Source organism: Lissotriton vulgaris, chromosome 10 (assembly GCF_964263255.1).
Source record: "Lissotriton vulgaris chromosome 10, aLisVul1.2, whole genome shotgun sequence".
NCBI lineage: Eukaryota > Metazoa > Chordata > Amphibia > Caudata > Salamandridae > Lissotriton > Lissotriton vulgaris.
The window spans coordinates 236,843,442-236,856,964 of record NC_141698.1 but is presented as its reverse complement, the minus strand read 5'-3'; the positions used below and the strand labels follow the sequence as shown (position 1 = coordinate 236,856,964).

Sequence of the window (13,523 nt, the reverse complement as noted above, 5' to 3'; positions counted from 1 at the left end):
TGGGTCCGTAGCGCACGAGTTTAGAGTTCTGGGTGGGGTTTGGCGGGGGCATAGGTAATGAGTGAGAGTTCTGGCTCTATATGAATCGGTGGGAGGAGAAGCTAGTTGTGCATTTGCGTCTTGTTGCGGTGTATGGTTTGTCTAAATAATAAGGGAAATGCCAATTACTGATTTAGGCTCTTTTCTAGTAGAGCTGCTGGTTATAATAGGAAATGTCATTCCATTGGTCCTGTATCACACGCCAGCATATCAAGGAAGCCTTTGGATCTTAATTTTGGTCCCATGATCTAAGCTTAACCACACAGGCAATCTGAGCACCTGTAGCAGAAGCCAGCAAAAGAAAGGATACCTGCATTTCTTCTTGTGGCCACCAGGTAGAGCTCTAAGCTCAGAAAGCCCTCAGCTGAGGTCCCAAAGAGGCACTCGACCCTGCATGCATTTCCAAAAAAGCCGACTTCACTGAGGCTGAGCCTGAACCTTGTTTTCCGGGGCAGAACGGAGGTCTCTTCCGGTGCAAAGGCAGAGATGTCTTCCGCTGTTGCGAAAGGGTTTTCGAGGCGGGTCATTATTTAGAACCAATCGCTGGCTACTCTGTAAAGTACAGCATCAAAGCTCCGCCCCTCAGTGCTCCAAAGATTTACAATCGATTTAAAGCAACCGTTCGTATAGTTGGAACTCCATTTTCTTAATAAAAAGGGGAAAGGTATGATGAGAGGTTTCCTGCCGGGAGCCTGCAGGGAAGACACGCCTTGGGGAAGCCGCCGCCGCCGCCTTATTCGGGACGTTTTGGGTCTTGGTGTCGGTAAGTAGCTTTGGGACTCCTCCTCCGTGTGAGCAATCATTCTTGAGTCCCGTATTGTAATATAATTGCATTTACATACCATTTGCTGTCCCTCAGGAGGCGTGAAGCGCTTTTCGGCAAGTAGCGGGCTACTCCGCGTAGTGATTAATATAACGTTTTCTCATAAACTTACGGTTTCTGCATGTATTCAACCTGGTGAGTAGAAAACTCCTCCTGTATTGATTGGTCAAGGAAGCTTGTGGTCGAAGTTAGGTAGATTTTAGTCTTATGTTCTCAACATATTTTCGGTAATGCATTAGAACGACAGTCTTACTTAAGTTTATTAGAATATTACTTTAAGGCCTTAACATTTTTTGCCGACAATGAGGTTTGCGTGTTCGTGTAGATTTGTGAAACGTTCACGTGAATTAGGAGATTGTTTTAGTCGAAAACAGTAGTCGCAGAAGAAATGAAATTTAGCTGAGGAAGGTCAATTTATAATTGAGAATAGTGATAAAGGCAAGTCCTGCCAGAGATGCAGAAGACCTGCGAGCGGAAAGGAGGGTCAGGGGGAAAGGCAGGTTCAGAATCATTCAGTGGTGGTCTGAAAATTACACATTCAATAACAATATCTTTTGAGTTATTCTTCGAAATGGAGTTTGGTTTATTGGCATTTAGGTTTGATATGTACGTCCTTCGGACTTAGAAGTTGGTGTTTGGGCATCTGTCGGTGGATGGAAATGTCGATATTTGTACTACCTTTACGGGTAAGTCTCATTTGCGCTGGACGTAGGGGTTCAGATGGAGCTGCCCCATGTCAAAAAGGAAGATCATCCTGGAGTCATTCTGGACTCATCTGATGATTACAGTCAGGCTATTCCTGCAATTATCTGGGGAAGTCATCCCAAGCCATCCTGAAGTATGCCTGTAGGACGAAAAATGTAAATGTGATGACGAACCTAGACTCATCACAAAAACTACATTAGAATGGTGTTCTGATGACTTCTACTGGCGGAGAGTGATTACCTTTTACAACTCCACGAATTCTAATGACAACTTCAGGATGAGTGAGAATTACTCCAGGATGGGTTCTAGCTAATTTAAGGATGACTGTCAATTATTCCAGGATGATCCTATAACCGCTCCAGGATGGAAGTGGATTACTCTGGAATGATCCCATGACAATTTCTAGATGAGTGTGGATTATTCCTGGATGATCCTATGACAGCTTCAGGATGGCTATTGATTACATCAGAATGGCCCCATTATATTTTCAGAAAGAGTGTTGATTACTCTAGGACATGGGTACTCACAAACTTTCTCTCAGGGCCAAATTTACAGTGTGGTTTGTTTCCAAGGGCCGCACCGGTGGGGGCGGGGCTAGATCAACAAAAAACCTATGACCATGAGGTTGATCACAGGTCCCTGCAGCGGATGCCTTCTTCGACTGCGCCACCACACCCGGCATAGACACATCTATCTCCCTCCCTCCCTCTTTCTCTCCATCCCTCGCTACCTTGCTCTCTCCATCCCTCGCTCCCTCCCTCACTCTCTCCCTCCATCCCTCTCTCGCTGCCTCCCTCCCTTGATCCCTCTCTCCCTCCCTGTCTCTCTCACTCTCTGTCTCTCACTCCCCCTCTCTCTCACTCCCTCCCTCTCACTCACTCCCTCCCTCTCTCTCACTCCCTCCCTCTCTCTCACTCCCTCCCTCTCTCTCACTCCCTCCCTCTCTCTCACTCCCTCCCTCTCTCTCACTCCCTCCCTCTCTCACTCCCCCCCTCCCTCCTTCTGTCTCTCTCTCCCTCCCACTCCCCTTCCCCGCCCACACTTCCCCGCCCACACTCCCTCGCCCACACTCCCTCGCCCACACTCCCTCCGTCGTCCTCTGTCGCCGTCCTCCCTCTCCCTCCCTTTCTCTGTGTCCCTCTCCCTCCCTTTCCCTCTCCCCTCTCTCTCCCTCTTTCCATCCCTCCCTCTGTCTATGTCCCTCGACCTGCCTGTGTGTCAGCCCCGGGTGAGACAGCTTCCTGACACACACAGCCGCACCCAAGCACTTCACAGGTTGTTAAAGGCCATTTGAATGCTAATGAGGTTTTGTTGTATTCCACCTCATCTTAGGCCCCTGCAGCTCCACTCTGGCTAAGTGAGAATTGCCCGACCCTGACCCCCACAGAGCAGCAGAGATTCTCAGAGTCGCGCTGCAGCAGACAATCTTTAAAAGAATAAAAAAATACATTGGTAGGGTGTCTGCAAGGTCCGCGGGCTGCCAGGGAAGGCTTGCCGGGCCGCCCCTGGCACTACTATGAGTACCCATGCTCTAGGATGACCTGGTGAAAGGGAGGCATGTTTTTGTCCTTGATATTTGGATTTAAGCGGGGACTCCAAGTCAAGTTAATTTTCACGGTCTGATGCGTCATTTTTAGTTGTGGATTTTTGATGAAGGACACTAGCCATCGCTGCTAAAAGGGCCAGGTTTTCAAGTTTCTGCAAACTCATCCGCGAACTTGCATCACCAGGCTGAGAAGTTGTGCTTTCAGCATGAGCTTTGTTGCCCACTCTTATATAATCCAGTCCACTCTGCTTGGCTTTTTTGTCCTTCCATCTTTTTTCTGCAATTTCTTCCTCTTGTAGTTCGCGTAACCCCCCTCTTAAGTCTACCAGCGCTTCCCCGATTGCCACAGTCCATTAACATCTGCTTTTCCTCCAGTGCCTTTTGAAGTAACACCTGTTTTAGACCCTCTGTTGTGGCAGAATAGCTTGCAATTAGCTCTTGAAAAATATCCTGAATCATTAGACACTGTTTCTTCACTAAGAAAAAAGCAAGAGAAAAAAAATATATATTTACATATAAACTTCAAAACAGATAAAAACACACTGACCACTTGCAATATATATTCACGCTCTAGCCATAATATTTAAATAAAGAGGTATTGATAATAAAGGACAAATGTACAATCTATCCATAACCAAGTAAGTAAGTTTTCCTTAATAGACAGTACACATTGCAAGCCTGAACTTGAACCTCCTGAAAAAAGTTGCCTAAATAAAATAGTTTATCCAAAAATGGCTGCCTTATAGTAGTGCCACAAGCTAAACGTTTCAGTCCTTTTCATAAGTGTTACATTTGTCTCTGGAAAGCAATCCAAGGCATATGTGGGGATATGCATGTTCATTTTTACTGTCCATTATTGGACTAATTAATCACAAATGTAGGTTTTTACTGAAACAGGTTAGTAATTTGTACCGTTATCCTGCAGTTGCAAACTTATTATCCTGCAGTTGCAAACTTATTTTAATGCTGTGTTGTGTTTACCTTTTCAAAGCGCCAGGACGCCCCTTTGCTGGGGCAGCTGTGTGCGGTACAAATAAAAATAACATAACATAAAGGTTTACTTATTGTGCTTACCAGATGATTGGAACAGAATCATAGCTTTAAAATCTCTCTCTTCGGTGATTGGCCGACCAGCTTCATCTAGATTTTCGACCAGCCATTTACAAAGAACTTCCCTGGGATTGTCCAAAAGCAGGAAGTCACCATCTTTTTGAACACACACAGAATGATCGCAAGTGAAAAACAGGACGTTGAATGAAACTATGATTATGTCCTGCTAGATATAAAAATCAGGAATTAGTTTTTGTGTGGTTTAAGTTTCAGAGGTAAAATACAAAGCATATCAAACTGATTAACAGATTTAATTGGAGAAAAGCACCCCAAAAAGTACACTGACCTGGTGCAATTTCTATCTAATATGCCTAGATGTTGGACTACAAAGAAGTGTTTGGGCATGCACTGAAGACCATTGAGGAAATTACCTAATAATCAACTTTATTTTTGGAGAGCCAGAGTGTATGCTTAGGTCTTGCTGCTCAGGGCAAATAGTAATAGCAAAGTAGAGGCATTGTGAGAGAAATAGAAGAACTATCAATAAGTGAACTTTCACACGGGGTTTGTGACGGGAAAGTTACCTATCCCCACAGATGCATAGGGAGTCAGATGCCTGCTACCCTCTGCCCACCGGCACCCCAACATGAAAGGACAAGCGTTAAAAATGCAATAGGTTTCACCTTTTATTAAGCTAAAGGTATTAGCTTTGCTAGTAGTATTGTACGTTAATTGTGCAATATGTAATGGCTTTATAAATGAAACAAAAGACATTACAATGGCAAATACATAAAGCAAAAGCATTGGCATAGCCAATAGGTCTCCCCTCTGGGACCTTATAAGTGTTTTGCCAGAGGTGTTTGGAAGTTTGGTAAGAGATGCAATTTAACATAAAGGGATCCCATACCTCGTTGACACATGCAGTACCCGCAGTTCAAACGAGAAGAGGGCATGGGGAAACCTCTTATAAGATCTCAATCAATGGGGAAGGCACGCGTTACTGCAACTTGTGCGTGCTTTCACCGTATAAATATTTAACACATGATCCAAGGCAGTTGAATGCTAGATGCGAGAGAAAAGGAGAGAAAGAGAAAGAGAGAAAGAGAGAAAGAGAGAAAGAGAGAAAGAGAGAAAGAGAGAAAGAGAGAAAGAGAGAAAGAGAGAAAGGATGCTTGGTTGGAAATGGTGCCTGCGCAGCTCCCGTCGAGACCCCAGCTCGAGGTAATACATAATCCTCCATTAAGGCAGGTAGATGATTTATCGCGTCTCAGCCGCTGTGTAAACACCGCCACCAGGACACGCAGGCCCCTGGGGCCGAGTGGGCATGATTGAAACCCAATGGGCTGGAATTAATAGGAAATATTAATGCGATTTATCTTAGGGCTCGATCCCTCTGCCTCAATACTTAAGCAGTAGGCCAGGTTGTAACTGGATAATATATGTCTGGGATCGATAGTGGCAGATGTAACAAGACCAGCTTCATTTTTACAGAGATCTTAGCGGTAAAGGTAAATTAGCGCAAACAGGGAATACGTAATTGGCCCTGTCTCAATAATATATACAAACGAGTTAAAAACTCTGCATGCACATGGAACGAAACCAGAATGATAGCCAGTTTTGCGAAAGTAGATATTGCAAGATGTTGGAATGCGTCTGACTAAGTTTCCTAAATAGGGGGTAAACCTCAATCGCCACAGGCAACCAGCCCTTTCAATTACACAAATAGCAAACAAAATAAGGAACCAGCATTACAACGGCTAAGTTATTTGAAGCATTTATCCTTATGCTTTGAAACGCATCCATGAAAACTGCCAGTGTTTTAGAAGATGTGCTGAGCAGCACACTACACAACTTGGGGAACGTGACCAGGATTCAACAACAGAGCACACGTTCATTTAGTAATGAAAGCTCACTACAAGTTGCAAGGACACAAGTAATGCTCAACAATATACAGTATTCACATAAATAAATGCGTTTAGCCTTCTTTGATTGACAACTTTTCAGTAGATCGAAAACTGTTCCATTTGGTCGAGAATCTAGAATACACGCAGGTGCACTTGGAACCAACATGGGACCTACAATACACGGGCAGTGATTTATTTTTCCTTACGGCGAAGAACTTGCTGTAAAACACATTTTTTAGGCTTTTTGCAATTTTCCACAACTTACACAGGCACGCACTACGTCACACATACACAAAAATACACATGCTCACACACAAAAGGTGCATATTAAACAAGCAGGCAGTCTGATACAGACAAACATCAAACACACATAATGCACACACATTGCAACACAGGCATTCATTATAACACGTACGAAGCACACACATGCAGGGAGCTGCGTCTGAATTTGGCCCCTTAATGAAAACTCGTGCTTTCCGAAAAATGAGGAAGCTGGTCTGGGACGGAAATTGAGCAGCTGTGACCGAGAGCGGAGGATCGATGCTGCTCTTTTTTAAGAAAGGCAGCGCTATGCATGGGGGCTCTGACCCAGGATGGGCGCGTGCAGATATAGCGTGGAGCTTGCCCCGATAGACTAACATCTACCCCCTGGTAGCAGCTGCAGAACTTACCTGAGTATACGCTAGAATCGATGAAGGAAGTGGAGTTGGAAAAATAGAGAGACCGATGCCAATCCATCTGTCCCTTTTCCATTGCACTCACGGCGGTCTTCGATCTTGACGCAGACCAATGACGTCACTTCCGGTGTTCTAACTAGATGATCTCCCCCGTCGGTTTGGTCTCCCCCTACGTCAGAGGGGAGATTAAAAATACAGCTCGAAGCTAACTATCTCTTCTTCCCCGTCGGTTTGATCTCCCCCTGTCAGAGGGGTGATTACCATTACAGCCTTAAGCTAACTCGCTCCGCTCCCGTAGTTTTGGTCTCCCCCAACGGGGCTCACAAATACAGATATAAGCTGCTTTTTTTCCCTGGTCCATGCCTCTTATGGCATGTGTAAAGTTGGCATATATTTACTAATTTATTTATTTTATGCGTTGTTTATTTTTTATAGCGCAGACTTTACCCGAAGGTGTCAGAGGGCTTCACAAAAGGAACAGATCTGATACATGAGGAGAACATTAGAGTGAACAAATTACAAAAGCAGACGTTAAGTTTCATGAGGCAAAAGTGACAATTGTGAGCAAACAAAATACAAGAGAAAGCAAAAGGTGCATTACATGAGGAAAAAGTGACGTGTGCTGGTTTTCAAAAGCGTACTAAGTACAAGTTTTGGTATAATATTGCAATATATGGCAAACACAAGAACAAACGTTACGAAGGCAATGGTGGCACTTGTGCAAGTATCTAAAGCAAACAAAATGTAAGAGGTAGCAAACTGTGTTACAAGAGAAAAGTGACGTATGCTTGTTAGAAAAGAGTACCAAACACAGGTAGAAGGATAATACTGCAATGAATGGCAGACACTCCAACCACAAGAACACACTGGGAAGGCACTTCCAAAGTCATGGAGAAAAGGATTCTCTATAATGGAGGGTCTTCCTTCAGATAATATAGAGGGTGTGAATTACATTTGGAAGTGTCGTTAAAGGAGGAGAACTTTGAGGGCAGTTTTGAAGGCCTGGGGGGAGGTGGTGGTCCGAAGCTGCGGCGGAAGTGAGTTCCAGATTTCCACTGCGTTGCCTGAAAAGGATTGGGCCATCGATCATTCCTTCTTTGAAAATGGGAGGATCAAGCAGTACATTTTCCGCATTACATGATGGTCTAGAGCAGGGTTCTTCAAATTCCACTCCGATCTTCACTTTGTGCAGCGCGATGTAGAGACTCTCTGTGAGGGCGGGCGATTTCCGTCAGAGTGGGGCTGCAGGGGTCTAAGAGCTGAACAAAGCTCATTAGCATGCGAATGGTCTCTTAAAGAGGTGTGAAGTGCTCGGGTGCGGTTGCCTGGCTGAGTGTGTGTGTGTGCCCAGAAGCTGTGTCAGCCCGGGCACACACAGGCATGGTGAGATGAAGAGGGAGAGGGAGGGAGGAAGGAGACAGAGACAGACAGACAGAGGGAGAGCGAGGGAGGGAGACAGGCAGACAGAGGGGGAGCGAGGGAGGGAGACAGAGGCTGACAGAGCGAGAGCGAGGGAGGCAGCGCGAGGGAGAGCGAGGGAGACTGAGGCAGACAGGGAGAGCGAGGGTGAGGGAGGGAGACATGCAGACAGAGGGAGAGCAAGGGAGGGAGACAGGCAGACAGAGGGAGAGCGAGGGAGGGAGACAGGCAGACAGAGGGAGAACGAGGGAGGCAGAGTGAGGGAGAGCGAGGGAGAGCGAGGGAGACAAAGTGAGAGAGAGCGAGGGAGACAGAGGGAGAGCGAGGGAGACAGAGGGAGAGCGAGGGAGGGAGACAGGCAGACAGAGGGAGAGCGAGGGAGGCAGAGTGAGGGAGAGCGAAGGAGAGCGAGGGAGAGCGCGGGAGAGCGAGGGAGACAGAGTGAGAGAGAGCGAGAGAGACAGAGGGAGAGCAAGGGAGACAGAGGGAGAGCGAGGGAGACAGAGGGAAGGGCGAGGTAGGGAGACAGGCAGACAGAGGGAGAGCGAGGGAGGCAGAGTGAGGGAGAGCGAGGGAGAGCGAGGGAGACAGAGTGAGAGAGAGCGAGGGAGAGCGAGGGAGACAGAGGGAGAGCGAGGGAGATAGAGGGAGAGCGAGGGAGGCATAGCGAGGGAAACATAGGGAGAGCGAGGGAGACAGAGGCAGCAAGAGGGAGAGCGAGGGAGAGCGAGGTAGGGAGACAGGCAGACAGAGGTAGAGCGAGGGAGGGAGACAGAGGCAGTCAGATGGAGAGCGAGGGAGACAGAGGCAGACAGGGAGAGCGAGGGAGAGTGAGGGAGGGAGACATGCAGACAGAGGGAGAGCGAGGGAGGGAGACAGGCAAACAGAGGGAGAGTGAGGGAGGGAGACAGGCAGACCGAGGGAGAGCGAGGGAGGTAGAGTGAGGGAGAGCGAGGGAGACAGAGGGCGAGCGAGGGAGGCAGAGTGAGGGAGAGCGAGGGAGACATAGCGAGAGCGAGGGAGGCAGAGTGAGAGAGAGCGAGGGAGACAGAGGGAGAGCGAGGGAAATCGAGGGAGAGCGAGGGAGGCATAGCGAGGGAGACATAAGGAGAGCGAGGGAGACAGAGGCAGCTAGAGGGAGAGCGAGGGATGTCGGGTGGAGCCGGCCACCAGACCTCTGTTATGTTGCCATGTGGGTGAATAGATGTATGGGTGGAGTGGTGGATGTATGGGTGGAGTGATGGGTGGAATGGTGGATGTGTGGGTGACATGGTGGATGTATGGGTTGGGGGGTGGATGGATGAGTGAGGGGATGGATGGATAGGTGAAGGGGTGGATGGATGGTGGGAGAGAGGATGGATGCATGAGTGGAGGGATGGATGGGAGTGGATGGATGTGTGTATGGTTGGAAGGGTAGATGGATGGGTGGAGGGATGGATGGATCAGTGAAATGGTGGATGGATCGATGGGGGGGTGGATGGTGGACGAGTCGGTGGGTGGATGAATGAGAGAGGTGATGGATGGATGTATTGATGGGTGAAGGGGTGAATGGATGGATGGATGAGTGAAGGGGTGGATGTGGGGATGGATGGGTGATTGAGGAGGGTGGATGGATGGGGGGATGGATGGAGGAGTGAAGGGGTGGGTGAGAGGTCAATGGATGGATTCATGAGTGGATGAGTGGGTGGATGGGTGAAGGGTGGATGGAGGGATGGGTGGCTGGGTGAGGGGGGGATGGAGAAAGAGGGGGAGGATGGATGGATGGATGAGTGAGGACATGGATGAATGATTGGCAGAGTGGATGGGCAGGTGTGTGCATAGATGGGTGAGGAGAGGAGCATGGAGATGGATGGGTCAGAGAGTGCATGCATGAGTGGGGGGAGGGTGGAGAGCGGGAGGGATGGATGGGTGGGTGGATGGATGAGTGGGGGGTTGAGTGGGTGGACGGATGAGTGACTGGGTGGATAGATGAGTGGGTGGGGGGATGGCTGGATGGGTGAGAGGGTGGGTGGTTGGCTGGATGAGTGAGTGAGTGGATGGGTGGAAGAGTGGATGGATGAATGGAGGAGTGGATGGATGGATGAATGGAGGAGTGGATGGATGAATGAATGGAGGGGTGGATGGATGAGTGGGAGGATAGCTTGGGTGAAGGGGTGAGTGGTTGGATGGATGGGTGGAAGAGTGGATGGATTGGTGAGGGGATGGATTGGGTGAAGGGATGGATGTATGATGGATGGATGGGTGAGGGGGTGGATGGAGGGATGGATGGGTGAGATGATGGATGGAGGGATAGATGGTGGATGGGTTTGCAAGTGGTTGAAGGGGTTTGGATGTGGATGGGGCACAAATGGAGGGAAGGAATGAATGGTGGGGGAGTTGGTGGATGACAAGGTGTACATGATGGATGGGGAGGGTTGTGATGACTTCCTTTGCCTTGGAGGATTGTGTTTTGAGCTGTGTGGTACGCCTCTGTCGTTTCGCCACACCCACTCACAGGCCTGCAGTTTGCAAGGCACTCTTGTTGTGTTGAGCATTGTTTGCCGGATATGGCCCATGGTGTGCGCGTTGCAGTCGATCATGTGGTGTGCCGGATTCCCGAGGTTTCGGTCGGGTGGTGGGGGGGCCCAACATCTGGGGGAATTAAGCTGGGGGGCTCAACCTGGAAAAGTTTGAATGCCTCTGGTCTAGAGCCTCCAGAGAGTTTCAGTTTATTCGCCAGCTAGCGAGGAGAGGAGGAGTTCAAGGCTTTGTGTGTGAAACAGGCAGTCTTGTAGATAGATCATGCCTCGATGGGAAGCCAGCAGAGGGTGGATAGCATGAGAGTGATGTGGTCGCTTCTTTTGGCCCCATAAATGAAGCGAGCAGCTGAATGGAGAACAGATTTAAGGGGGACAGGTGGGATTTGGGGAGGCCAGTGAGAAGAGAATTGCATTAGTCCAGTCTGGAGCGGACCAGAGATTGGACCAGGGTTTTGAGGTCTTGCTCCGTGAATAAGCGACAAATTCCCCAAAGAAAGCGCAGTTGGTATCAAGCAGACTTTGCAATGGAGTTGATGTGGGAGATTAGATTGAGTTTTTGTCAAGTATGACACCCAGGGATTTGCGCTGTCGACAATAATGGATGTATTGTTAAGTAGATTCATCTGATCCATCCATGATTGAACCGGGGGAGGAGAGAGTGGGGAGGAGAGGAGGGGGAATTCAGTTTGGGGGTATTCAGAACCAGTTTTGAATGGAGTCCAGAGTAGAGCTTAGGACGGAGAGATCATGAGTGGAGGCAACCTTGTGGTAGATTTCAGTGTCGTCTGCGTAGAGATGATAGTGGATCCCGGATTTGCTTAGGAGATCTTCCAGTGGTTCTAAATAGAGATTGAACAGTGTGGGTGCAAGTATAGAGCCTTGAGGAACACCTTGACCTACTGCCAAAGGAGATGATAGACTGTTGGCTATTTTGATCATTTGGGATCTATCAGAGAGGACGGAAGCAAACCATTTAAGCACAGTGCCCTCCAAGCCCATTCTCTGTTGAAGAGTGATGAGGAGAGTGTTGTGATTGACAGTGTCAAAAGCTGCAGAAAGGTCAAGAGATTTAGAAGACAATAATTGTGAATATATTTTCGTATGTAGCATATGCATACGGTAAAAGAACATTTTTGTTTTCACCAATTCTTTGTATTCTAAAGAATTTTTAGATTTTGACAAAGTAGTATTTTTTGTTAGAATACCAAAATGTTTTCTACATATATTTATACCTACATATATATCACAATACTTATAACAATGAGAAAGATGAATCCAGCAAAGTACAATTAATATGCTATTTGTTGTTAAATTGTGTACTCCTACTTTTGCGCTCCACTGCCTTCAACCTATTTGCTCCAAAAACCTAAGGAGGGGGCTTTCAAACTATGCAACTACATGTCTGAATCATGGTTGCATCTTCTTTTTTGTTATCCCGCCCTTGACGCTGCCAGAAGACTTATTTTAAAACCCTTATATTTAAAAAGGGGCATCAGTACATCTTGGGAGGCATCTGCTCTCTGCTTTACTTCCCCAGATATTCAAGTGCTTGCATGGTCTGGAAAATATGTGAGACTCCTGGACAGTCTGCTTTCACCCTCTTCTGTCCGCACCATATCATTTCCCCTCCTCTCCCCAAAAACTCATCACCGACTTTATTTGCACTTTGCCATAGCGTCTCTGTACCAAACTATTTTATCCTTGGTTTTGGAAACCAGTTACAAGATTACAATAGTAACCACAATACTGCTTCGTCACTAATATGTGTATCAATTTAAATATTGATGGTTTGCTTTGTTTATGCTTTTTAACGTTGTAACAGCGCTATGATGACATTTTATTGCATTAGTTTTAATCAACTGTGCTAATTTAATAAACTAGACTGCCATTCATTTGATCATTTGAATTTTTTTTTTAAAGCACTTATAAATCTAGCGTGAAGCACTATGTACAGATTGCAGCATTTGTATTTTAACGCCTTTGCTGCTCGGGCCTTTCCCGCAACCCCTTGCTCAGCTTTATTTTGTTTATTTGTGGTAGTTTGCACTTAGGCCCCTGTAACTTTTTGTCCACATAAGGTTTTTTTGGGATATTCAAGTTTATTGGTGTTTTTGAGAACAAATCACAAAAAATAATGGCAACACAAACAGACACGATGTAGAGATAAATTACATTGGGAAGAAGGACGACTGAGACTCGTACAACACTTTGGGAATGAATAAAGCACTTGCATGTAAACAATCTTATACAAGACGCATTTGCGCCCCTCAGGTCACCAAGTTGAACCACTTGCCCCATATCTTACCAAAAAGCTTGGGACGGCCCCGGGCCTCAAAGAGTGGTTCCTGCTGAGTTCCGCACCAATCCACTCCCTGTCTCCATGTCCGCATAGTAGGCGGCTTGGCATGAGACCAAAGCACCGCTATATCGCATTTTGCCACTGCCATTCCGAGGATGCGCTTATGTGTCTGAACACCATAGAGACCCTCTAACAAACTCAGGATGAGGCGTAGGGGTCATGGAGAACCTCCCATCCCAAGGTTTGTGTAAGCTCTAGCGCTACCCCTGCCACCCATAATGGTGCAAGAGCGGGGCATTGCCATGTCATGTGGTAGAAGTCCGCAGGAGCGTGGTTGCATCGCGCGCAGGATGGGGACGGCCGAATATGGCCGCTGTATAGGCGCGCTGGGGTGAGGTATGCCGTGTGGAGGTAGTAAAGTTGGACTAGACGCAGCTTGGAGGAGGTCTTCAGTGTCTTAAGAGCCATAAGGGCATCCTTCCAGTCCACTTCCTCTAGGGGGCCCAGCCATCCATCCCAGCGGGCACGCATCAGGTCCAGGG

The 13,523-nt window shown here is 47.5% G+C and overlaps 1 protein-coding gene across 1 annotated transcript in view; it reads left to right on the top strand.

Moving 5' to 3' along the window:
• Positions 1-622: 622 nt before the first annotated feature.
• The window catches only part of LOC147685023 (uncharacterized), a 488,966-nt gene continuing 476,065 nt past the window's right edge, over positions 623-13,523 (top strand). The window contains 1 exon segment of the mRNA XM_086939749.1: positions 623-802. The gene's annotated coding sequence lies outside the window, so the exon portion shown is untranslated.